This window comes from Mus caroli, unplaced genomic scaffold (assembly GCF_978045245.1).
Source record: "Mus caroli unplaced genomic scaffold, Mus_caroli_1 scaffold_7, whole genome shotgun sequence".
NCBI lineage: Eukaryota > Metazoa > Chordata > Mammalia > Rodentia > Muridae > Mus > Mus caroli.
This window is the reverse complement of record NW_028227262.1, coordinates 44119892-44146204: the sequence shown is the minus strand read 5'-3', so window position 1 is coordinate 44146204 and position 26313 is coordinate 44119892. Positions and strand designations below refer to the sequence as shown.

The following is a 26313-nucleotide window of genomic DNA, read 5'->3' as shown; positions in this document are numbered from 1 at the left end:
AGGACACAGACATATTAAAAAGTTTAGTCAGAGAGCTCCATGTGAAACACAAAAAGTATTAAAAAAAAAAAAGGAAGAAAAAAAAAAGCAGAGCTATAACACAAACACCTGCAAACTCCTTCTTAATCCAGGAAACTGGAAACAAACTGTTTCTGAGAGCAACAGTATTTCTCTTGACTATTTGAGTCTACTTTATGTCATTTGCTATCTTTAAGAACCCTAATGCACATTAGTTTTTTCATTTTGAAGGGTATAGCGGTAGCCCTTTGATTTTATGTCCCCCTTCTCATCACTTTAACTAGCACCAGGAGCTGCCGGCATGCTTCAGAAAGCTTACATTTGAACACAGTCTAAATCTGTTCAGACCCTTGACCGGCTTAATCTTTGCTTGTAAATGACAATGTAGAGGAAGAAAGAAAAAAAAAAAACTACTTCCTTTCCTGTTGGATACCTAATAAGTAGTTAGTCTGACCCAGTTTTCAATAAGAGCGATTTTCTGATGACCCAACAGGAGTGACTATATCTAGTCAAAGAATGAGGGGGGTGAATTTAATCTTTTATGCCACTGGAATGGCAGCTGCTCCCAGCTGCCCGAGTCTGTGAAGGATGAGGAAGACAGAACTGCCTTTCAGTGTGCAGAGAATTTTCCCTTTGAATATTCCAAACGGGAGCTTTGCACATGTGCCTCAAGAACTAATTGTCTAGGTTCCGTCAGGAATGCAGCAGGAGAGGAGCGTATTTCATGCTTAAGACCAGAGAGGAGCCACGCAATACTCAGTGGATAAAAGGCTTGCAGTCCCAGCTGGGAAAAAGAGTCCCATTATCTCCCAGCTGCATAGACATTCCATACGGCTTGGTTCTGCCTGGATGCACAGCATGCCTGACTGAGGACTCCAGACAAGAGTTCTGCAGAAAAATTGTAAAGATCCCGAGACATTTCCCTGGTAAGATCCGTAAGTACAGAATTGCGCTGTCTGCTGCAATGAGAATTTTGCTGGGCAAGCTGCAGCTTTTCTTGCTTTCAATCTCTTTGTATTAGTAAAACAGGTAAACGCTGGGTTTGTGTGTTTGGTGGTGGTTGGGGGGGGGTGACTGTTTCATTGATGCTGTGTTTTTATGAAGCTGATGCTTAAAATATGTTTATTCCCTGTGAGAGAAAAATGAATTGAGTCTGTACCGGGGGAGGCAGGATCAAACCAGGCAAAGTAAGATGACAGGTATTATTTTTTTAGTGTTTCACTAGTCTTTGCTGCAGTAAAACTAACGGGCAAGACTGGATGACAGTGCTAATTCTAGTACTTTCTGATAGCTACACACCCTTCCAGTAACGGCAGATCGGAAGATGTGTACTGCGATTTTTTTTTTCCTCCAAAGGCTGAGGGGTGGGGTTTGCAGTGTCTACAGATAATTTAAAGGAACGGTTATAAAACTTTCTTGGGGGAGGGCATTCATAATGAGAGAAACACTAGAGTAGAGGTCAAATGGGTGCACCAAATTTCATCTGACATTTTGGTTGCACCCAGCTTACAGATAATAGCTTGCAGAATCGCCTTTTCTCTCCATTCACAGCAGCTAAGCCTGTTATGATAAGGATCTTTTAATACTTCATGAAAGTTTCAGAACTTGATGGCTTGGGAGCAAAACTTTGCAGAGTTCTGAGATTAGTCACTCTATATGGCTCCAATGTTAACATGATGCTGTAACATTGGAGGTTTGGGGGACATTGTAGTTCATAATTCTTGTTTCTTCCAATGAAAACGACTAAAGTTTAAATAGTCAACATCCTGACTATGTCCTCTGAGAGGCATTCACAGAATGACAAATATTATGGCAAAGATATAATGAGAAAAAAAAACAGAGAGAGAGCAGTGGCATTGTAAAAAAAATCATCTTGAAAATAAGGGATACATAATGTTGTTCTACAGTGACAGTGTTTCTCAAAGATATCTATAAACCAAGGAGCCATATGTTGGCTGTTGAAACTCTTGTTCTGAGCAGCTCTCATTTATCTGATGGATTTGTTCATTATCTTTTAAAGACATTATTGTTGTAATATGTCACCAATTTATGTGCACCACAAACTACAATAAAATAAGATATTTGAGCACTGTTTTTCTACACCCCTACACACGTAAAAAATACATTCCGCAAAACAAACATATGCCCACAAAAAAATGCTGGCACAATTTGTACAGCAAACAAAAATACAGAGACACTTCATGTTTGATGCTTCACAGATTTTGTTTTCCTTAGCTTAATCATGGCTATGCAGTATAAGGATTTTCAATCAAGAAACTTTTATATAAGGCCTTTCTATGAGGCTATATAAATGCATAAGTTATCAACTCTTAGTAAGAGGCTCATCACTTAAAATCAAATTTGTTTCTTACTTCAATTGAGCATTTCTAGTGAAAAGTCATAATTTTATTTTCAAGGTATGTGCATAACTTTCTTTAATGACCAAATTCACTTGGTCACATAGCAGATGATCACACCTTAGTCTGAGCTTCCCCTTCCCATCCCACAGAAACTAATGATGCTGCGCAAACCATGTGGTGACGTATAGCAACTATAGGCTTCTATTCTTTTACTGAGTGAAAATAGTATAAAAGCTGATTGACACCTTTTTATTCTCCTTACAGGAGGGAGGGATTATAAAATATTCACTTAATTATTTAGCTGTGTATGTGTACTGTCACCATGTAAAGTAGAATGTGGTAGCCCAAGCTTTAGTACTTTGTATCATAACCAAATTATAAATGAAACCCTTGGAGAGAGAGACAATTCTCTACAAATAACAATCCTGTGATGTTATTTCTTAATGCTTAAAATTCTAATAATAAAATGACAAGAGGAGAAATGTATTTTATAAAGAATATTTTCTACAATATATCATTTTTTCTAAGAGTAAGGGGGACTTAGTGTGATGGTATCACCAATGATTGACAGATAGCCACATGGAAGAATTATCTCACCCTACATTTTGAAAACCAAACGGAAGTAAAATGAGATATTAAGTTGCAAAAAAATTGGTGTGTATTTGTTTGTAGGTGAAGTACTGGTTTCAGAAAAATAACTCTGTAATTATGAACAAGAACTATGAAAAATAATGATTTCTACTCATTTTAATATGATTTGAATATATCAACCAATTCTCAAATTATGCATTTTAATACATTTTTAAATATTAACAAGTTTTTAAATTACACATCATTGTCAACAGAATCTTGCTTGCTACTCCTCTACGATGCCTGCTCTATGTAATCTCTAGGGGAGGAATTAAAAAGACGTGCAAAGTGAAGTGTAGAGAAAAGATGGCATTTCTTAGCAAGTATAGGAGGTACTCTCAATTGGATCATTATGGCCAGTGGCTAAATGGATATCTGGAAAACAGAAATATCTCATAGTGTGAGAAGGAAGCAGTGGTCAGACAAATGTACACAATTTGTATTTTAAATAGATTTTATTTTATATCTAAAGTTTCTAGAACTGACAACTTTTGTTAGATGCTTATTTTTGTCTAGGTGATTGACAGACCTATTTGGATTGATGCTGGCAGGAGCGAAAACTACTCTGTAAAGCCACTTGCTATACAATAGCCTTCTAAGCTTAAGAGCCTCTGAACCAGGCTGAACAGTGATCTATTAAAGACATTCTTGGCAGTTTAGATGTCAGGTATCCTTTCAGGGCCAGATGACCCAGATCATGTGCCTCTTCCGAACCTTGAAGCTCTAGTCCTGTTTTTATAAGCTGTAGATTATGAGAGTAGTCCATCCTTAAAGTTCTTAGACCTTCTAATCTAACTAGCTACCTAAAAATTCCTATTTCTATACTTGAGCCTCTGAGATCATGTAGAAGGTTGATGTCAAGTCCTGACAATTTCTTTGCTCAAATAGAGTGTAAAAAACTTTAATGTTTCTACTTAGGCTGATTCTCAAACCTAATACAATGATCAACAGGAATAAGATAGGACCATCGAAACGTGAACTGATTGTAAAAGAGATAAAATTTAAAGAACACCTAAGCTTATCAGGTTGAGACTCATAATAATAACACTATTGCACATTAAGCCTCTTCTAACAATTATAATAATAGAAATCACCACACACAAACATATGTATATGTAAATAATTATATATATATCCAAAATGATTATCATAACATACATATTATTGTATATATACATATATATAGTTATGATAAATTATGAAAAATTATTTTAAGTATATAGTCAATATCAGATATATGTATTATTGACATTGTGGCAAATACCATACTTTTATTTTGGATTCATTTCAAATGTGAAAGAATTAACATTTTAACAACAAGCATTTATATCCTGATTCACCATTGATTCTTGTGTGGTTGCGTCCCACATTCAGAAATGAACCTTTAGACTCTTAGACAGGCTCAGGTTCATTCTTTGGTGTGTGCCTGAACATTATTTATTTCATACAGTGAAGACAACTTATCATTTGGAATCAGTCATAATTTCATAAATGTATACATATTTTTAAGCAATACTACTAACATCGCATATAGAGTTGTTACCCAGAAGTTTTAGTTAAGTGTAATATGACTTGTATTTCTCAGATGAATGCGTACATGATATTTAACATTCATAATTTTCCTAAAATATTCCCATTGTTGGCCACTCTAAGAAATGTTTTAAAAAAGAAATGTTTTCTTGCCATTACTTTACAATTTTTTTTTATCTTTTCTTTTTTTTTTTTGGTCAAAAGTATTATAATGATGCTATTACATATAAATTCAAGGGTGCAGTGCAGATAATCTGAAAAAATACTGAGATTTGATTGATCATATAGTGGTCAAGTAAAATCCCTGCTCATTTTTAATATAGTTAATATTAAAATCATAATTTTTTTCCAATATAAGCTGTTAAATGTTAATTTTATAAAATTTAGATCAATGTATTGACCTATTCCAATCTGCAAGTTATTTAGGTATTGTTTCCTGTGCAAAATGAGAAATCAATATCAGAAGTTTTATTATTCTAATAGGTGGTGTTTAGACTGCAATGTTTTTATAATTTTTACTGAGCACTTCAAACAAAACTAAAGAAAATTTAAACCCTTCCCATTTTTGTTATAGTATATTTTGTGTATATTTGTACTACAAGAGGGTGTGTGTGCCCCAATATTACAGAAAGTAACTGACTCTGGTTCTTTTGGAACCAGCCATTTTTCTGAACTACATTGGTGAGGTTTTGATGGATACATGAATAAGACTCTAGCTACATTCTAGCAGGTTTTCTAAGTTCCTATCTTTAGTTTGTCTACCTGATACTCCCGACTACTAAGCTACCAGTTGTTAAACATTTTTTTCCTTTACTTTTTTCTTCCTTTTGGATCACCACTGTGACCATGTTGGTTCTTATTTTTTCATCTTTTATATCTATAAAACATTTCAAATTTGTTTTCATCTTTGTGCTATGTTTTGTTACCTTTCATTATCTCAAGTGGTTTGTTATGATGCTATATTTTCTATTTCAGTGATCATCTCTGAAATGGTTTTATTGTTCTCTACAATTTTGGTTGTCTTTACCACTTGACACTTTCTTTGCCTGTTGAATATCTGCTTTAAAATATGCACAAAAATATTATGATTAGAGATATTAAAACTGCATCAGAGTAGCTTCTCATAACTTTAAATAAACTGTAGCTACTATTATTTAGATGTATGTTTTTCAATTATGTATTTTCATTATTTATTTCCTCCCCCCCCCCTTTTTTTTGGTTTGTTTCAAAATGTGTTCATGAGAGACATATAAAAAGAACAGTAATTTTTTTTTTTTTTAGTGGTAGGTAAAAACTCATAGACTTCACAACAATAAACCCTAGGGTTACCAGACTATCCCCAAAGTACATGTGGGATTTACACATGCCTACACACCCTGCAGGTATCTCACATGAACCAAGTTCATACCTATTATACCTAAGGACCATAATAATGGCAAGTACAATGCATACACTAGTGTTGGAAACATATGGAAGCTTTCTCTCCCAAATTTTGACATGAAATGTTCCAAGAAAAATCCATTTGTTGATATTTTAAAATGCGTTTAAGAATTTCTTAGCAATTTACTTTTGTGCATGAATTCATCTCTTTGCAAAGAATCAAGACGTTAGATATTTCTTATACGATACTTATGTAATTAGAACACTAATATAATGTTATATCTTCAATTTAAAACTACCAAGTTTGTCATCTTGTTTTCCTGAGGAATGGATATTCTGCAACTCTTCAGTTCAGTCAGTGATGTAAGCTATAACAGAGCCTTTAAGTTATATGGCTTCATGGTGGAAACTTGGAGTCAAATCTTTCCCTCTATCAATATTATCTCCTGCTATCTCACAACCCAGCAAGTTTTCAAATAATATATTATCTTAAATAGAATAGAAATATATAAGAAAGACAAAATAAATAAAGTCATGGCAAATTTTCTCCGATTCCCCCTAGAAGTATGTATTTTTCGTTCTTTGGAAACAAAAAAAATCTGTTTCCGGTTGTGTGTTTGACATTATACCTACGCATATTATCTCTGGGGTCAGAAACATTTTTCTATTTTTGTTTGTATCTTCCCAACACTATCACTATGTTTTTTTTTCCTTCTTCTCCTTGTTTCTATAGAACAAGATGTGAATAAAAATCTCCTTGTTTTATGAGTTTCCAATAGGGACTTTGAGATTTGAAGGTATTTTGATATGAGACTTGTGCTCCAAAATTGTGACCCTTGTGATTTATCTCAGCAGAAGCTGTTGGACCTGAATTTGAAAGTGTGTTTGTGTGTGTGTGTGTTTTCAGTGTACGTTGTTATCATGATGTTATATGCCTGTATGCCTTTAACTTCAGCAATTGGATTTCTGAAAGGCTAAGACAATAGATCACAGGTTCTAGATCAGCTTTAACTCAAAATGAGAGCAGTATTCTTGAAAATGGGACTTAGATTTCAAGTGCCACTTGTACTGACCCTTCTCTGTACCTGTCCCAACATAGCAGTGGCATCTCTACATCTCAGTTTCTCCATTCATAACAGAGATAATAACAGTATCGACTTCACAGTATTGTGAAGAAAATTAAATGCCTTAATTTGTGAAAATATCTTGGAAGGAAACCCAGCAATTAATAAGCTCGCTGTGTGTTCATTGGTTCATTATGGCTATATTATTACTACTACTATCATATTTGTCCATTAGCTTTAGAATCAATTGAGTAAAAATAATGTAAAACAATGAACAGAATGAAAATTGTAATCATCATCTTATCAATTGTATTGAGTATTTAGTTGAAAATTAAATTTGATGTGCAAATCACCAAACTGGAAATAAAAATAGTGCTTATGAGAACACTGTGGAAAGATTTAGAGACACTTATGTGTGGGTGTATACAGGCTAAAAATAGCTTCATTGTATATCCAAAAAGCAACTGGATGACCAATAGAGTGTATGTAATTTTCTGATAATAAAAGCAAAGCGTAAACTAGAATGAGAATATACAATAACTACTTTTACCATACAAAGAAATTTATAAAATTTTTGTATAGATGCTTTTGTTCTTTGTTTTATTTTCATTGCAACTAAGCGCAAAGTCAACATGCTAAGAAATGCTTGCTAAGCACAATTTCCTCCCTGTTAATATGGTAAACACAAAACGAAATACAGATTTTGACATGCAATTCAATTTTTTAAAATATTTTTAATTGGATATCTTCCTTATTTACATTCAAATGTTATCGCCTTTCCTAGTTTCCCCTCTGAAAATCACCTATCCCCTCCCTCTCCCCCCTGCTCCCCAATCCTCTCACTCCCATTCCCAGTCCTGGCATTCCCCTATATTGGGACCTAGGGCCTCTCCTCCCATTGCACTTTTATTGCATAATTAACTATTTTTGTTTTAAAGTAACTGTGTCCTGTTGTGGTGTGAATGCAAGATGCTCCCCACAGGCTCCTGCATCTGAACACTTGGTCTCCAGGTGATGGCACTGTTTGAGGAGGATATGGAGCTTTCAGGAGGTGTAGCACTGCTGGAAGGAGTACAAGGCTAGGTGCGGGTTTGGATGGTATATAGCCTAGCTCCCCTTCTTTCTTGCTCTCTTTCTTTCATCTGAGCAAATAAGATGGGACCAGTAAATTTCCTGCTCCTGTCAGTGGGCCATGCTTTTCTCAGTGCCATGGAGAGTAGCTCTCTGATCTGTTAGTCAAAAGAAGTTTTTCCTGAATTGTTTTTTGTACATTATATTATCACAGTAACAGAAAGTGACCAATATATTTCTGCCCTCAAAGTAATACATAAAACTGAAAGCAATAATAAGTTTGAAATTAAAACAGGTGTCTTAAAATAAACATGTATATATATACATATATACATATATATATAAATTTCTAGTCCCCCAGTCACTCATATATATATTTTCAAGACTTAATTTTAATAGAATATTTTCCTTTGTTACTATTATATAGTTAAGCCGTATATTAGGCTTGTATTGTAGGCTATGCATTATTACAATAGTATATATTAAATATATATATTAAATTTTTCATGTTTTCTCTATTTTTACACATTTATACATCAGTTTTGGTTGTTACATGTTTTAATTTTTGGCAGCAATGAACTGCATCTATACAATGAATCTGTATGTATACTTTTATTGCAGTGTGGAGATTTAAATATTTGTGTGAGTGTCATATTTGTGAATCAGTATCCCCATCAATCAGTTTTACCAAATACTAAATTCCTGGAAATTTGTAAATATCTCTTTCTCTATTGAAATATGGAAAACTATTAAAATAATAGTGGAATAACCATAAATTTCTGAAGTGCTTTTTTCTTCATTATTGTAAACTGTGTACATATATTTAATTTGTTCATGCATATGTACATAATAAAAAGACTATTTTAAAATATTAAGTGAATGAAGTGATAGTGATAATACGTTTACATATTTTACTAGCCTGTCACATTGTGCATTGGGCAACTAAGATCAATTTCTATAAATACACATAGATCTTGGTTGATTTGGAAATGTTAGTTCTTTATTGCACATTTTTTTACTAGCATGTATTCATGGGTTAACTATACAAATATTCAGTTGACAGTGTTCATAGTTTGAAAATTACTCTAAAGAACATCAATACTATAATGGTGTATCAACAACTTCCTGTTTGCTTTGTGTTGTCCCAGAATCTTTGTCTTTCAGTTAATGAACTAAATTCATCTGCACCTATTATTTTTTTTTACATATAAAACAATTTTTATTACATCTTTTCCTCAATTACATTTCCAATGCTATCCCAAAAGTCCCCCATACCCTCCCCCCTACTTCCCTACCCACCCTTTCCCATTTTTTTGGCCCTGGCGTTCCCCTGTACTGGGGCATATAAAGTTTGCATGTCCAATGGGCCTCTCTTTCCAGTGATGGCCGACTAGGCCATCTTTTGATACATATGCAGCTAGAGTCAAGAGATCCGGGGTACTGGTTAGTTCACAATGTTGTTCCACCCATAGGGTTGCGGATCCCTTCAGCTCCTTGGGTACTTTCTCCAGCTCCTCCATTGGGGGCCCTGTGATCCATTCACTAGCTGACTGTGAGCATCAACTTCTGTGTTTGCCAGGCCCTGGCATAGTCTCACAAGAGACAGCTATATCTCGGTCCTTTCAGCAAAATCTTGCTAGTGAGTGCAATGGTGTCAGCGTTTGGATGCTGATCATGGGATGGATCTCTGGATATGGCAGTCTCTAGATGGTCCATCCTTTCATCACAGCTCCAAACTTTGTCTCTGTAACTCCTTCCAGAGGGCCCCCAATACTGCAGAATACTGCAGGTGAATTTGTCATAGTGAAAACTTCAAAGAAACGGTAAAAGATAATGCACTATGAGAGATTGGTTTCAAATACACTTGGGAGGGATTTAGCTCCAGGGAAAGAAAGTGTTAAAAGATTGTGAGGAAACCTAAGACAAAAATCGACAGCGAAATCCTGGAAGAAATATTCCAGAAAGAAAAAAATTAAAGTGTTTTCCTATTGCAAGACTGAAATTCATGGTAGCAAAGTGTCTTCAATAGCCAAGAAAGAGGAAAAACAGATGTGGGAGGTAAGTAAAATTTAATAGAATATATACATAATGATTTATAATTATATTGCTAGTCAGCTAGTGAATGGATCACAGGGCCCCCAATACTGCAGGTGAATACTTCACCTGCAGTACCCCAATACTTCTCTGAAAGAAGAGCTTTGTCTGAGTCCTGTGCGCATCCCTATGACTCGCTTCACTTTTGCTTATAGATGATTGCAAATTTTCTTCTTCTCTCTTCTGTCTTGTTTCCTTTCTCCATATATTTTAACTTTAAACTCTCTACTGTACTTTAAATAACTACACACTATAGATGGAGTGAAGTTGGACCTTAAAAACACACTTAGAAGACTTATTATCTGCAGGTAACCAAGGTCTCCTAAGGCTTCACCAAGGCCATATGTTCTTGGGTTATTTGAACTTCAGCACCTCCAGAACTCAGAGTCTATGGGCATCTCAGGCCTGGAGATGCTGACGTGAAGCCTTCAGTGGAAAGACTTTCCTGAAGAATACTAGGTACTTCCCTTCGCTTGTCCATACTTGCCTGCTGACTAGAACATTTTCCCTACTATGTTTCCTTCTAGAAAGCCTTTAAACTTCATAGTTTTCTTGTATGAAAAATTTTAATGTCATTCCAATGACCTTCTGTACTTCTTGTGGTGAGTTTTATGTTTGCTTGGTAAAATTTTGAAGAGGACGAATGAGTGTGCTTATGTCAACAATTTAAATCATTTGATCATACAGAAAATGTGAGGATACCGCCCCCCAAGAATAAAAGTATTTTTCTGTCCTTGTGTGTATGTGTGTGTTGCATGCATATGTGTTCACATGTGTGTCCATGAAGATGGTCTTATATTTATATGTCGAGGCCACTATTCAGCATGGAGTGATTTGTACCATTGTCTGCTTAGTATTTGAGACAGGGCCTCTTTGTGAACCTGAACTCTTCAGTTCAGCTAGGTTAAATAGCATCCTGTCTCTACGTTCTTTCATCACCATGTTTAAAAAGAGACATTACAACACTTGGCTTTTTAATGTGTGCAGGGGGTCTAACCTCAGGTGCTCATCCTCGCCAGACAGGACATTAACTGGATGAGCCATTTTGGCAGCATTCAATTATTTTTTTCAATATTTTTTACACTTTGCTATGATTATATTCCCTGATCTTTTTGGAAACAATGCCAAACCTTTTGAAAACAATCTAATAAAAAATGCACAAAGATACTGTATACCATACACTATATTCCCACTAGTTGTACAAATACTATAAATTATTAGAATTTATAATTTAATAGAAAAAGTATTTTAAAAAGTATTAGAAAAGAAATAATCTCCTGAGGTCTGTTGGAACATATTCAAGAATTTAGTTAGGTAGATTAGATGTTATTAATTTAGATATTTGGGGGATGTCACTTCATTAATTCTTTAAGTCTAGTGCTGCTCATAAAATATGAAACCACTTATCCCGAGTTTTTTCTAAAAACTAGCAAATAAAAACTAGAAAATAAAATAAAAACTAGAAAATAGCAAAGCAATTTTCAAGACATGACTCTAACTGAGCTCAGGACAAACAGGTCAGTCTTGCTTTAGATTCTTTTTGGTGACTAACCATAAGGCAATTAGAATTTTCAGTACCTAACCGAAAACCAATATTTATACCAAAACCATGAAGTTTAAGACACTTATTGAATCCAGCAATAATTAGTAAATGCTAATCTATGAATGTGTGGTCAGAGAATTAGCATTTCCTACTCAAGGTACTATATATATTATTTCAAAGTTGGTCTGACCTTCACATGTGTCTAAGTGGATAAGTCATTGTGCATGTGACCTCCTACAAGTATCTTTGTAAATTTTGGAACCAGTATAGATTTATTGGGATAGCATTTAAAAAAAAATAAAATAAAACAACAAAACACAATAACAAAAGCTATAACAAAAGAGAGGTGCAAACACTAAATCCATCTATTTCTTCTGTGTTTTCTGTAAGTCTTTTGTTCAGTACATGGCAGTAAAAGGAAGGGAAGATTTGCTGTAAGTCTCTTTTTGAAGAACTTTGATTGACAGAAAGACATTTTAAAACCAGGTAACATTAGGATGTTCTTTGGGCAGTGGACTCCTCAGTTGCAAAACTGTTAGTCCTTGGTTCTCATAGATATAATTACATTTCAATTAAAACATATCACAAGAAAATAAATAAATCAATAAATAGGCTTCTTTTCAAAAAGCTCCTGGAGTTTGAAATAAAAATGACTTTGTTGCTATGAGTTGCACAAAAACCCAAATAGAAGTTTTTCGGGAATGTCTACTTTCACTACCAGGAACAATTGTTTTAGCATCAACAAATTCTGTCACTTAATACAGAAAGTTATCGTTTCCTAAAAAGAAATGTAAACAGCTCTAAAAGACATATATATATATATATGTGTGTGTGTGTGTGTGTATGTATATATACATATATACACACATATATGTGTGTGTATGTTAAATATTCACAAATAAAAGTATATACACATTTACTTAACATTTACTTGTAATCACATTTTATAGATTTTTTTCTATATTTTTTTTAATTTTTAATATTTTATTACATATTTTCCTCAATTACATTTCCAATGCTATCCCAAAAGTCCCCGATAGCGCCCCCCAATTCCCTACCCACCCATTCCCATTCTTTTGGCCCTGGCATTCCCCTATATTGGGGCATATAAAGTTTGCAAGTCCTATGGGCCTCTCTTTCCAGTGATGGCCGACTAGGCCATCTTTCCATACATATGCAGCTAGAGACAAGAGCTCCGGGGTACTGGTTAGTACATCATGTTGTTCCAACAATAGGGTTGCAGATCCCTTTAGCTCCTTGGGTACTTTCTCTAGCTTCTCCATCGGGAGCCCTGTGATACATCCAATAGCTGACTGTGAGCATCCACTCCTGTGTTTGCTAGGCCCCGGCATCGTCTCACAAGAGACAGCTATATTTGGGTCCTTTCAGCAAAATCTTGCTAGTGTATGCAATGGTGTCAGCGTTTAGAAGCTGATTATGTGATGGATCCCTGGATACCGCAGTCTCTAAATGGTCCATCCTTTCATCACAGCTACGAACTTTGTCTCTGTAACTCCTTCCCTGGGTGTTTTGTTCCCAATTCTAAGAAGGGGCACCTGAGGAATACCGAATGGCAGAGAAGCACCTGAAAAAAATGTTCAACATCCTTAATCATCAGGGAAATGCAAATCAAAAGAACCCTGAGATTCCACCTCACACCAGTCAGAATGGCTAAGATCAAAAATTCAGGTGACAGCAGATGCTGGCGAGGATGTGGAGAAAGAGGAACACTCCTCCATTGTTGGTGGGATTGCAAGCTTGTACAACCACTCTGGAAATCAGTCTGGCGGTTCCTCAGAAAATTGGACATAGTACTACTGGAGGATCCAGCAATACCTCTCCTGGGCATATATCCAGAAGATGTCCCAACCGGTAAAAAGGACACATGCTCCACTATGTTCATAGCAGCCCTATTTATAATAGCCAGAAGCTGGAAAGAACCCAGATGTCCCTCAACAGAGGAATGGATACAGAAATTATGGTACATTTACACAATGGAGTACTACTCAGCTATTAAAAAGAATGAATTTATGAAATTCCTAGCCAAATGGATGGACCTGGAGGGCATCATCTTGAGTGAGGTAACACAATCACAAAAGAACTCACACAATATGTATTCACTGATAAGTGGATATTAGCCCAAAACTTAGGATACCCAAGATATAAGATACAATTTGCTAAACGCATGAAACTCAAGAAGAACGAAGATTTTTTTTCTATATTGTTTGTGGAAGTTTGGCTCACATATTAACTTGTTGTATTATCAAATATATTTGATATATTTGATTTATGTCTAGATTCTAAAAAATTAATGAATATGGGTCTTGATTTATTTCATTTTGTGTATTAATTGCCTAAATGATACTAGAAGCTTTTCAGCGATGTATTAATTTAATGAATCTTGACAGAACTATTATCATTTGACATTTGCTTATGTGAACATTGGTGATGTTACTTTGAGCAAGACATTTGTAAGTTATTTATACATTAAATATGTAATATGATCATTATGATTTAGTATGCATGGCTAAAATAAGGGACTAATCTTATTTGTTTTAGATATTCTCTGAGAAGTTAACATAAGCATTTTCTCCCTCACATGTGTGGACTCTCATATGTAATATTACAGGTACATTTGTAAACAGATATACATGTGCATACAGCATAGCATTTACAAATAACAAGATAGGAGATAAAAAAAAAATAAAAAACTGGGGTGATTTTATAAAATATATTGGCATAAGTGATAGACAATTATTGCTTATCTCTTTATTAAAACTAAGTAAATGTTGACCAGCAGTGTCCACTAAGTCACAAAATTCTAAATTAATGTCTTCCATTTACTAAAGATATTCTCAATGTTTAATCATTTTATCTACAACACATAGCACAGAATTCTGGATATTTACAGGAGCAATTAAATATTTACTCCCAGCCTGTGGTGGATGCTTGCTTAATGAATGAAATTTTCCAATGTAGTAGCAAAACATAATTTAAAAAATGTCCTTGCTTACTCAAAGTGTGCTATTACAGTGTCATCTAAATCTATGTACACAAAGATAAAATAGGCTGGCATGATAGTTAATGTTGAACTTATATTTATGTCTCACCCTTGGCCACCATGGTGATTCACTGTATAATGAAATAATCAACTAAGTTAAGTATTTATTATGTCATTCCTAACTGCATTTCAGAATTATTTATTGATATATATATATATATATATGTATATGAATTTGATACATGTATATATTTAGTATAATGGAAAATTAGAAGTTCATATAGATAATACAGTGACATATACACTGAAGAAAGATGAAATATTTTTGAAATGTGTGAAATTTTACTCTCCAATTCCCCTCTCTCTCATATGAAATACATAATTTGGGGCCCAGTTCCTTTGAACAAGACAGCGTTTCAATTTATTTTTATTAACTTGAATCTAAGTTATTATAACATATTGTATTTGTATATGGTACTATTTTAAATCAGAATAAAATAATGAATTTAGATATTTAACTTGGCAAACAAAGAGTTCTAGGAATAATTTTGTTTGATTTAGATCCAAATATATTCACATTTTTTCTGGCATATTTAGCTTTTAAAAAAATTTTTAAAACAAAAAGACTCCATCAAATAAGTATATTTTCCATATAGTTTAGAATAATAACATTTATTTTTAACATTATTGCTAATATATCAGTGAGCTGTCTGCTCATGTTTTTAAAAGTGCCTAAGTGTCCCATAAAGTGTAGAAACACTCTTGGTTTGAGGAGCTTGATCCTTGGTTTGTTGGCTTCATCATCTTTGGGACTGTGATGAGGTAGCATATAATGGCCAGAAATACATACTAGAGCAAGCTGCTCACTTTGTTGTTGCTAGGAAGCAATGAGAAAAGAAAATGTGTGGCCAGAATCCTAATATTATCTCCAAAGACACAGCCTCATACTCTCATTTTCTTCCCTAAGAATTCACTTCCCAAAGTTTCCACCTCTCAGCGGGACGAAGGAAAAGAGGTAGCCTTTAATACATGGGATTTTAAAGGGGACTTATTCAAGCTACAGAAAAAGCATCTATATTTATTTCACAAATTCGATCAACAAGCTTTGTTGCAATCAAGTCTAAGACAGCAGCCTTCAAGAGACACATTTTTCAATTTCATATGCATTTGTGTTTCTGCAATATTGGTAGAGAGAATTCTGGATACCTACAGGAGCAATTAAATATTTACTCCCAGCTGTAATCTATATTTCCGAAATTCTTATTGCATTAGCTCATCTGTATCACTCAATAATACAAAGTGAACTATTCCACTAATTCTGGAGAAGAGAATGAGAAGACCTGATGAATGACAGCAGCATCTACCAATTTCATTTTGATAACTATCAGTATATAGCTCACTAGACCTATGCCCATCTATTCACGCTCTCTGGTTAGCAGTTGAGCTTCTGTGGACCCCTATAGGCACAGGTTAGTTGATTCTGTATGCTTTCTTGAGGTATCCTTGACCTCCATGCCTCCTTTAATCCTCCCTCAACCACTGAATTACCCTACCTCTGACTAATATTTATTTAACTGTGGGTCTCTGCGTCTGTTTTCATCAGTTGCTGGGTGAAGCCTCTCAGATGACAGTTATGCTAAGTACCTATCTGGAAGTACAACAGAATATCATTATATTATCAGGAATGGCCTCTTTCCAAAGCTGAGCCAGTCTTTGGTTAGTGAGTCTCTCAATTTCTGCTGCAACTTTACCACTGAACAACTTGTTGATAGGAGAAACCTACGGTCTAAGGGTTTTGGCTGGGCTGGTATCTCAGTCCCTCCATTTGATGTCATTTCTGGTTACAGGACGCGGTTGTATCAGTCTCCATATCCTACTTTGCTAGGAACCTTAGGGAGGGCCACACTCTTGGATTTCTGGGAGTTACCATTGTGTATGATTTCTAGCTCATCTTAGTATGCCCACACCGCTATGGCTTCCAGTTCTCTCTCCACTTACTTTGTCTCCATTGTTCTCCCCCTATTTGATCCATCCTTCTCCCTTTCCACATCCCCTCCACCCAATTCCCTCCCTTCCTCTACCAATGTCTGTTCTATTTATCTTTCTCAGAGAGATCTCTCCATTCTACTTTGGGCCCTCCTTGTTACTTACGTTCTTTGGTACTGTGGATTGTATCATGGTTTTCCTATATGTTATGACTAAAATCCACTTATGAGTCCATACCATGCATGTCCTTTTTGGGTGTGGGTTGTCTCACTCAGGATGATATTCTCATTTTTCATCTATCTGCTTACAAAATGCATAATGTCTTTGTTTTTAATAGTGGAATAGTATTGCATTGTGTAGATGTACTACATTTTCTTATCCATTTTTCAGTTGATGGACATCTACGTTGTTTCCAGTCTCTGCCTAGTATGAATAAAGCTGCTATAAATATGGTTGAGCAAGTGTCTTTGTGGGACAGTGAAGCATCTTTGGGATATCTGAACATGAGTGGTATAGCTGGGTCTTGAGGTAGAACTATTACCATTTTTCTGGCAAACTGACAAATTGATTTCCAAAGTAGTTGTACAAGTTTGCACTTCCACAATCAATGGAGCAGTGTTCCCCTTTCTCCATATCCTCCCCAGCATATCTCGTGGCTTGAGTATTTTATGTTTGCTATTCTGGTGGGTACAAGATGGAATCTCCTACTCAATTTTATTTGTATTTCCTTGATGACTAAGTATTTTGACCATTTCTGTAAATGCTTCTCAACCATTAAACATTCATCTACCGGGAATTCTCTGTGTAGGTATGACCCCATTTTTTTAAATTGGGTTATTTGGTTGATTGGTGTCAAGGTTTCTTGAGTTCTTCATATATTTTGGATATCAGCTCTCTGTTGGATGCAGGGTTGGAGAAGATCTCTTCCCATTCTATAAGTTGTTGTTTTGTCCTTTTAACAATGCCCTTCACATTTCAGAAATGCTTCAGCTTCATGAGGTTCCATTAATAAATTGTTCATCTTAGTGCCTGGGCTGTTCATGTTTTGTTCATGAAGTTGTCTCCTGTGAAAATGCATTAGAGTTTATCCCCCATTATCTCTTCTACCAGATTTATTGAATATGGTTTGATATTGAGATCTTTGATCCACTAGGACTTGAGTTTTATGATAGATATGGATCTATTTGCATTCTTCTACATGCATACATGCCATTACACCAGGATTATTTGTTGAAGGTGCTTTTTTATTTTATATATATATATATATATATATATATATATATATATATATATATATATATAAATGTGTGTGTGTATACATATATATGTGTGTGTATGTATGTATGAGTATATATTATATATGTGTGTGTGTATATATAATAGGTAGATTTAATTAGCACTTTAGCCTTGTTTGAGTCCCTTAATTTCCAACTTCAACTTTTCTATTTAACCTTAAAACTAATTTCATCTCATATCTAAATGGTACAGGGGGAACAACACCAGATAGTATTCTGAATTTACAAATATTTTTTTCCTTTGAATCCTGAAAAATGGAGTTGTAGGCCTGAAAATTACGCTCATATAGTTTTCAATATTAAAATTAAATTCAATTTTATAAAATCTCACCAGTAGAGAAAGCTTTAAGAAATAGAGACCCAGAAGAACCATGACCTCTCCTTTGAGTATGTATCCACTCAGACATAACGTTACTATGAATAAATGCTTTTTTATTCTTCAATTATTTAGTTTTAGTTTCCCTCTGACAAATCAAGTGTCTATAGCTCTGTGGATTTGCTTCTTGGTCTTCAACTCAATGCCTTTAATCAAATGCCAATACCATGCAGTTTTTATTACTATTGCTTTGTAGAACAATCTGAAATCAGGGATGCTGATGCCTCCAGACGTTCTTTTATTGTAGAAGATTGCTTTAACTGTCCTTATATATTGTTTGCTTGTTTGTTTTACCATATGAAGTTGAGTATTGTTCTTTCAACATCTGTGAAGAGAGTGTTGGAATTTGGATGGGAATTGTATCGAATCTATAGATTGATTCTTCATTTTCCAATATCTTCTTCAGTTTCTTTCTTCAAAGACTTGATGTTTTTGTCATACATGTCTTTCACTTGCTTGGTTAGAGTTACACCAAGATATTTTATATTATTAGTCACCATTGTGAAGGGTTGTTTTGCTTATTTATTTCTCTCTCATTGTGTTTATAATTTGTATAGAGGAGGGCTACTGATTGGTTTTTTGTTTTGTTTTGTTTTTGTTTTTGTTGTTGTGAATTGATGTTGTTGTTTGTTGCTGGAGTTAATTTTGTATCCAGGTACTTTGCTGAAGGTGCTTGTTGATGAGCTGCAGGATTTGCTGGTAGAGTTTTGGGGTTACCATGTCTACTGTCATATCATCTGCAAAGAGAGAATTGTTGACTTCTTGCCTTCCAAATTTTATTCCTATGATCTGATTTAGTATTCTTATTGTTGTAGCTAAAATTTCAAGTTCTATATTGAATAGATATGGAGAGAATGTCCTTTTCTTGATTTGAGAGAAATTGCTTTAAGTTTTAACTTTTTCTTCATTTAATTTAACATTGGCTACAAGCTTTCTGTATATTGCCTTTATTGTATCTTATATCCCTGATTTCTCTAAGAGTGTTATAATGAAGGGATGATGGATTTTGTCAAAGTTTTTCAGCATCTAATGAGTTTTTCAGCATTTAATGTGGTTTTTTTTTTTTCAGTTTACTTATATGGTGGATTGCACTGATGGATCTTTAAATGTTGAACCATCCCTATATCTCTGGTATAAAACCAACTTGATCATGATGAATTGTGGTTTTGATGTTTTATTGGATTTGGTTTCTGGGCATTTTTTTTCTTTTTTGAATTGAGTATCTTTGCATCAATGTTCATTAGCAAGATTGACCTAAAATTATTTTTCTTAGTTGAGTCTTTTTGTGGTTTAGGTATCAGAGTGACTGTGGCCTCATAAATTGAATTTGGCAATGTTATTTCTGTTTGTATTTTGTGGAATACTTTGAGGTGTGCTGGTATTAGTTCTTTTTTGAAAGTCTGGTAGAATTATGTGCTAAAACCACCTAGCCCTGGCCAATTATTTTTTGTTTTTGGTTAGGAGATTTTAACGGCATCTTCTACTTCCTTAGGGATTATAGGCCTATTTAAATCATTTACCTGACCTTGATTTAACTTTGGTAAAGGGTATCTATCAAGAAAATCATTCATTTTAATTTTCCAATTTTGTGAAATACAGTCTTTTGATGATTCTTTGGATTTCCTCATTGTCTGTTGTAATGTCCCCTTTTTCTGATTTAATTAATTGGATATCCTTTCTCTGAGTTTCAGTTGCCCAAGGGCTTGTCTATTTTGCTGATTTTCTCAAAAGACTAACTCTTGGTTTAACTTATTCTTTGTATTCTTTTTGTTTCTAATTTATTGATTTCAACCATGAGTTTGATTATTTTCTGCTGCTTTCTTTTTGGCGGGGGTGGGGGTTTGGGTGTTGGGAGGGGTGTTTGCTTTTTTTTTTGTTACAGAGCTTTTAGGTGTTTTCTTGTTGCTTGTTGTTGTGTTAAATCTCCTCCCAAATATGAAAATACAACATAATTAATATGAATACATGCTGTGCACCTAGATTAGGCAAATCTACCACTATACTACATTGTCCACATCTATGAGACCCATTAGAACGTGTGGTTTCTCCAGGCCATGTGCTTCTGCTCTGCTTTTCTTCTTCCTCCTCCTCATCCTCTGCATCCTCTCCCTCTTCCATTTTCTCCTTCTTCTCTCCCTCCACCTCTGCTCCACCTTCCCTTTTATCTGAACAGTCATGGCTTAAATTGAAATCAGGGTAATAGAGGGTTTTGTTTTTGTTTTTGTTTTTGTTTTTTTGTTCTATTTGCTTATTTTGTTTGTTTTACACGTCCAATGTGCATGTGGCAGAGGAAACCCAAGAATAGCTATGATGAAATTAGAAAGTGACTTAAAACATGATGAGAATTATTGGTGGTATTCTGTAAATCACTTGAGTTATCTTCAATTATAAGCTTTTTAGATGAAAGCTTCGTGTCCCAATACATAGACTGGACATTCCTACATGAAAACTGATTTGTTCTCATGAATTCTATAGAAATTTGAAGACATTTCTTTCAATTAAATTGGCTGAGGAAACATGAAGCAAGCACATCAATGACTAGCCATCTGCTGTTATGAAAATATAAAGTTATCAGATAAGGAGAGAACTTGCACACTTCCATGGAATAGTGACATGCACACACAACCATTTTCATTGTGATATGTGTGAGGAAGAGACTGTAGTGAGAAGGGTAATGACAAGTGAAGGGCTGCAAAACCAGAGGTAGAGAGCAGAGCTACTTACATGCAGATCCACTGTAGACTGAACAAGTAATAGCGTCTGTAATGGATCTTTCATGAATTCTGAAACACCTTCCTTTGTTTTTTCACACTACTCATTTGAATAACTGGAGGAAGTTAAGATAGTGCTAACTTTTCAAGAACAATTACAATGTGAAATGTTTGAAAATAAAGTGTAAAAGACTCATTTAGGAAAGGGTAAAGTTAATGTAAAAACAAAGAGAGCCTTCCAAAATGCTGCTCAATGTTTTCCTAAATTCTTCAGTTTTAAGAATAATCATAATCCACCATTGATATCCCAAGAAGATGATTTGCTGAAGGATGAACCTGAAAGATTCTCACTGACATCAATAATCTAATAGGATGATCACTGAAAATCCTTCTCTGTAAATGGCACTCCTTCCTCCAAGAACTGTTATTACTGTCCTTTTAGTCCTTTGATTTGACAACATATTTTGTTTTAGTGATCAGAAATGATAGCAATCAGTTATATCAATTATGCTCCCAGAAAAGGCCATTCAGCATTTATTTTGGTCTCTTTTTATCTAGACCCCTTTCTAAAAACAATTATAAAGTCCTAGGAGTAGGAGAGACCATGCAAATTTGGATCATATGAGAAAATAGCCTCGCAAGCATAGAGTCTGTCCTGTAACATTCCTGGACCTATTGAGCTATTTTTGAAAGAGTTAATCAATATATTATTATGTGAGTCTGAAGACATCAAATGTACACATCACATTTTGAAAAATAATTGTTTATGTTAATAATCAGATTTTGAATGCTTTGTTACATAGCATAATAAAAGTCACCATTTAGTAATTTTAAGGAAACTAAATGCTAAGGAAACCCTAATTTACAAGCTAGTGGATAGAATTCCAATGTCATATGAAGCAATCCTGTCTATGAAAGGTATATGTGGTTAAATTTTGACTTTTAAAAGAAAATTATTTAAAAAAAAAACATTCTCTTTGATCTTTGAAAAAGAGTCTTCCTATGACATCCTTACTGACCTGGAACCTTCTGTGTAGATCAGGTTGGTCTCAAACTCACAGTGATTTGCTTGGTTCTGCCTCCTTAATGATAGGATAAAAAGTAGCATTTGGTGTGACTGGCTGGACTTAGAATTCATTAAAAGAAAAGTTTAAAAGAAAGTTCAAAATGGGGTCAAGAACAGAAACAGAAAAATCTTTGTAGCATCATTTTCATTTTGGTGGATATGATGTGTTAACAAAACTTATATGTAAGAATTATGACATGATTTTGGCCTTTGAGAAAAATGAAGAGTATAGCAGGTTCACAGATATCCATATGCTCAGAGTCAAGAATATAAATGAATTCATTCATTCTAGAATGCCTTTATAAATTGCTTAAGCGATTTCTTGTCAGTATACTGTATACTTGAGTGTTATTTTTATATCACATTATATATATATGTACATTATATATATAAAACTAACATATATAATAGTTAAACTATTAGTATAACTAATATATAATATGTTATATATATACATATATATATATATATACATAAGTTAAAAATTTATCCAATGAAATCCCTACTTCTTCATAGATCTTCTGTGTACTTAAGGTTAGCAAGAACATTTTAGGTATATAAACGTACGTGTGTGTGTGTGTGTGTGTGTGTGTGTGTGTGTGTGTGTGTATTTACATAATTATATCTATTTTACATGTATGGTATAGCTTTATAACTAAGAATGCAAGTTATCACATGAGTACTTTTCTATATTAGTATAATACTGATGTGTTGACAAGCATTCTTCAAGTTAATAGCTGTAATCAATATTTTTAAGAATACTGACTTCTATGAATAATATATCATGATTCTCCAGATATGAAGGACCATTAATCACATGTATTTGAAGGTTTGTTAAACTGAGTTGATACAAAAGGTTATATGAGTTGAAAACTCCAGATTGTGTTTTGCCTCCTGGAGCCCAGAAAACAACTCATGTTCTGAAGTTTTCAGAAGCAGGTAGCCTATGGCATTACTTCCACTCCAAAGGAAAGACAGGGATGAAGCAGTCAGGCAGGCAGAAAGAAGACAAATTCTAGCTTCCTTTTTATCTTATTCTATTCAGGTTTTCAACAGATTTAATTATTCTTCATGACATTAGGGAGCATGCTCTGTACCAGTTCAAAAGATGATTTCACTCTAAAGAAAATTCAAAGATATATTTAGAAATCATGAATCATAATTAATTTGAGCATGATATAGTTCACTGTATTTGATATAAAATGGCCTTCAATAATAGTATTAGTATATTGAAAAATTAAGTAGACCATATTTAAAAACAAGGTCTTTCTAGCATGAAAGTCAGACAGATTTTTATAATACATAATATTGTTTACACTTCTAATTATAGCATGCCAATTTTTCTAAAGCTTTTCTATTCAATGGAGAACTAAATTTTAAATTAATTTAACTCTATATGGCTTGTGACATGGTGGCATATTGACTTAGCAAATTGAAGAACACTAATTTGCAGTTGTCAGTTTGCCAATGTCAAAATTGCCACTTTTTATTTTGTGTATTGTAAAAAGGCACTAAGACAACCTTCCCTGCTTAAAATTAAATTGGTCTTTAAATGTGTCATTAATCATATTTTAGGCTGCAAAGATCAAAACAAAATTGGCCCAGAAGTTTAATGTTTCCAGGGTGATGAAACTGAGCAGTTTAGGAATATTTATCCACGCTCCAGATGTATTGGCTAATTTCTGAAGGTATTTGTTTTGATACCTCGTGACTTTCATGCTAGGTGTTAATGTGTGTAATTAGTATTGTTTCTGAACACTGGCCTCAAAGACAGATATCTATTCGAGCTGTGGTTGAGCCAGAAAATAATCATAATTTAGTTGTGCACTGTATTGAGTTGCAGACTCTGCTGAAAAAAAATTAGATAAAATTTAGGTCAAGAGATTAAAAAATCAGGTCACTCATAGTTATTTAAGGAGGGACCTCCTCTCAAGAAATGAAGAACTTAGGCATATGATATCCAATTCTAATAAGTATAATTATCATTAATATTAAGAATGTCTTTATGTGTTATGAAAAACTACTCTGGGCATAAATTGCTCTTAGTATATACATTTGTTTCTTAAATTTCTATCCAACTGATTTAAGGTGGAAACTTCTTAGAGTTAACTCTGAATAATTATAGAATATAGAGCTATTAACATGATAATAACATCTCTGAATTAAATTGAACTTTGTACATAGTGATTGACACTGTTTCTATATGTTTAATGTAAAAAGCTCTTGTACTTAAGGCTGCATGAGCCTCTGCAAATTAGACTTGTCTATAAGTCTGAGTTCTAATTCTGAATTAAATAATTGATATTAAACACTCAAGTATAATTTTTATTATTATTCTTTAATCTTTCTTACAGTCCAGTCATTTTCGCCCTCCCGTCTGCCCTCCTACAGTTAGAGGAGGGATGGCGACCATTCTGCAGTCAAAAACCCTGACCCAGAATTGTTTCTATCTAAAAGAACTGCAGGGACAAAAATGGAGAAGAGACTGAGGGAAAGGAGGTCAAGTATAATTTTTCTGATGGTTAATCTTCATTGATGTATGAGAGGATTTAGAATCATTATGGAAGCACAACATTGGGTGTGTCTATGAGGGTCTCAGAGGAAGGCTCATCTGAATAGGGAAGACTTGCTAAAAGCAAGTGCTCTATAAAGAATACACAGGAGAAAGCAAACAATATCTCAGCTTTCTCCTCTCTCTCTCTCTCTCTCTCTCTCTCTCTCTCTCTCTCTCTCTCTCTCTCTCTCTCTCTCTCTCTCTCTCCCCCCCCCCCCTTGCTCTCTCCTGTCGTCTCTCTCTGCCTCTTGAATGTAGATAGCTGACAACTTCTTCGTGCTATCATGGCTCCTTCCTCATCATGATGGATTATGCACTCAAACAGAGAAACACAATAAACCATTTCTTCCTTAATTACCTTCTGTTAAGTAGTTCATTAGTACAACAAGGAAAGTAACTGCGACAAGCTGAAGTCTCTATATAAATTCTCATTTTTTAATGCTTCGAAATGCATACAAGAATTCATGTCTGAGTACCATGTGAGTAGCCAATCAGATTTAAATATTTAAAATCTTCCCTTGGCTTCTTTCCCATGCAGATTATCTTAAAACAAAGAAGAAAACAGAAAGTTCAATTTGGAAAATGCAACCACTATATTTAAAGTAACTGTAATGATGTAATGATGTTTGTTGTCCAGTGGACCTCATTGAAATTTGATTATTTTAACGACGTTTTTCTTTTTTATCCTTTGTTTACATATACGTGTGGATATGGTTCTATATGTTTGTAATCTGTATGTAAATGTCGGGGGTATGGGGGTGCGTATGTGTGCCCAAGCACTATGAGCAGAGAGCATAAGAAGGTATCAGTTTCCCTTCTCAATCCTACTCTACCTTATTCCTTGAGGCAGGGGTTCGAACTGCTCTTGAAGCTACCAGTCTCTATAAATAATCCCTAGACTGGCTGGTCAGTAATCTCCACTTGTCTTCCTGTCTCTACCTCCAAGGTAGTAGAGAATTGAAGAGACACCTTGCTTTTATATGGGTGCTGGGAATGATAATTTAGGTTCTATGACTCACTGGCGAGCATTCCTACACTTTCAGTTATCCCTCCAGCCAGGGATTAGTTTCTTATTTCAAAATGATGGATTAAGTCTTATATTTTTTTTATTATTCACTTTACATCCTGATATCAGCTCCTCTCTCCTCCCAGTATCCCTCATGCAGCTTCTCCCCCTTCCTCTCTCCCCTTCAACTTTGAGAAGAGAATCCCACCTCTTGATACCAAACACCCAATCCCCATCTTCCTGCACATCAAATCACTGTAGGAGTAGGCATATCCTCTCCAATAGAGGCCAGACAAGGCAGCCCAGTTAGGGAAGCTAGACCCATAAGCAAGTGGGCAACAGAGTCAGGGATAGCCCCTGCACCAGTCACTGGGAGACCTGCATAAAAATCAAGCTGGATATCTGGCACATATGTGCAGGGATGTTAGGTCCAGCCTGTGCTTGCTTCTTTGCAAACCTCAGATTTTAAGGAACGAACACCATTTAGAACAGAAACTGCAGCATGTTAGATATTAGATCTGATTCATCTGATTGGCATTGAAAGCCTGATTTTTAGAGAAGGAGACACTTGCCAAAGAAAACACAGCAGGAACTTGTACAGATTTCCAAAGCCAATTCCATTGACTCT

At 34.6% G+C, this 26313-nt stretch overlaps 1 protein-coding gene across 2 annotated transcripts in view; it reads left to right on the top strand.

Moving 5' to 3' along the window:
- Positions 1–558: 558 nt before the first annotated feature.
- Positions 559–26313, top strand: part of LOC110295968 (contactin-6) — a 370702-nt gene continuing 344947 nt past the window's right edge. For both annotated transcript variants that reach the window (XM_021164390.3, XM_021164391.3), the window contains exon 1: positions 559–944. The gene's annotated coding sequence lies outside the window, so the exon portion shown is untranslated. The remainder of the gene's footprint in view (positions 945–26313) is intronic.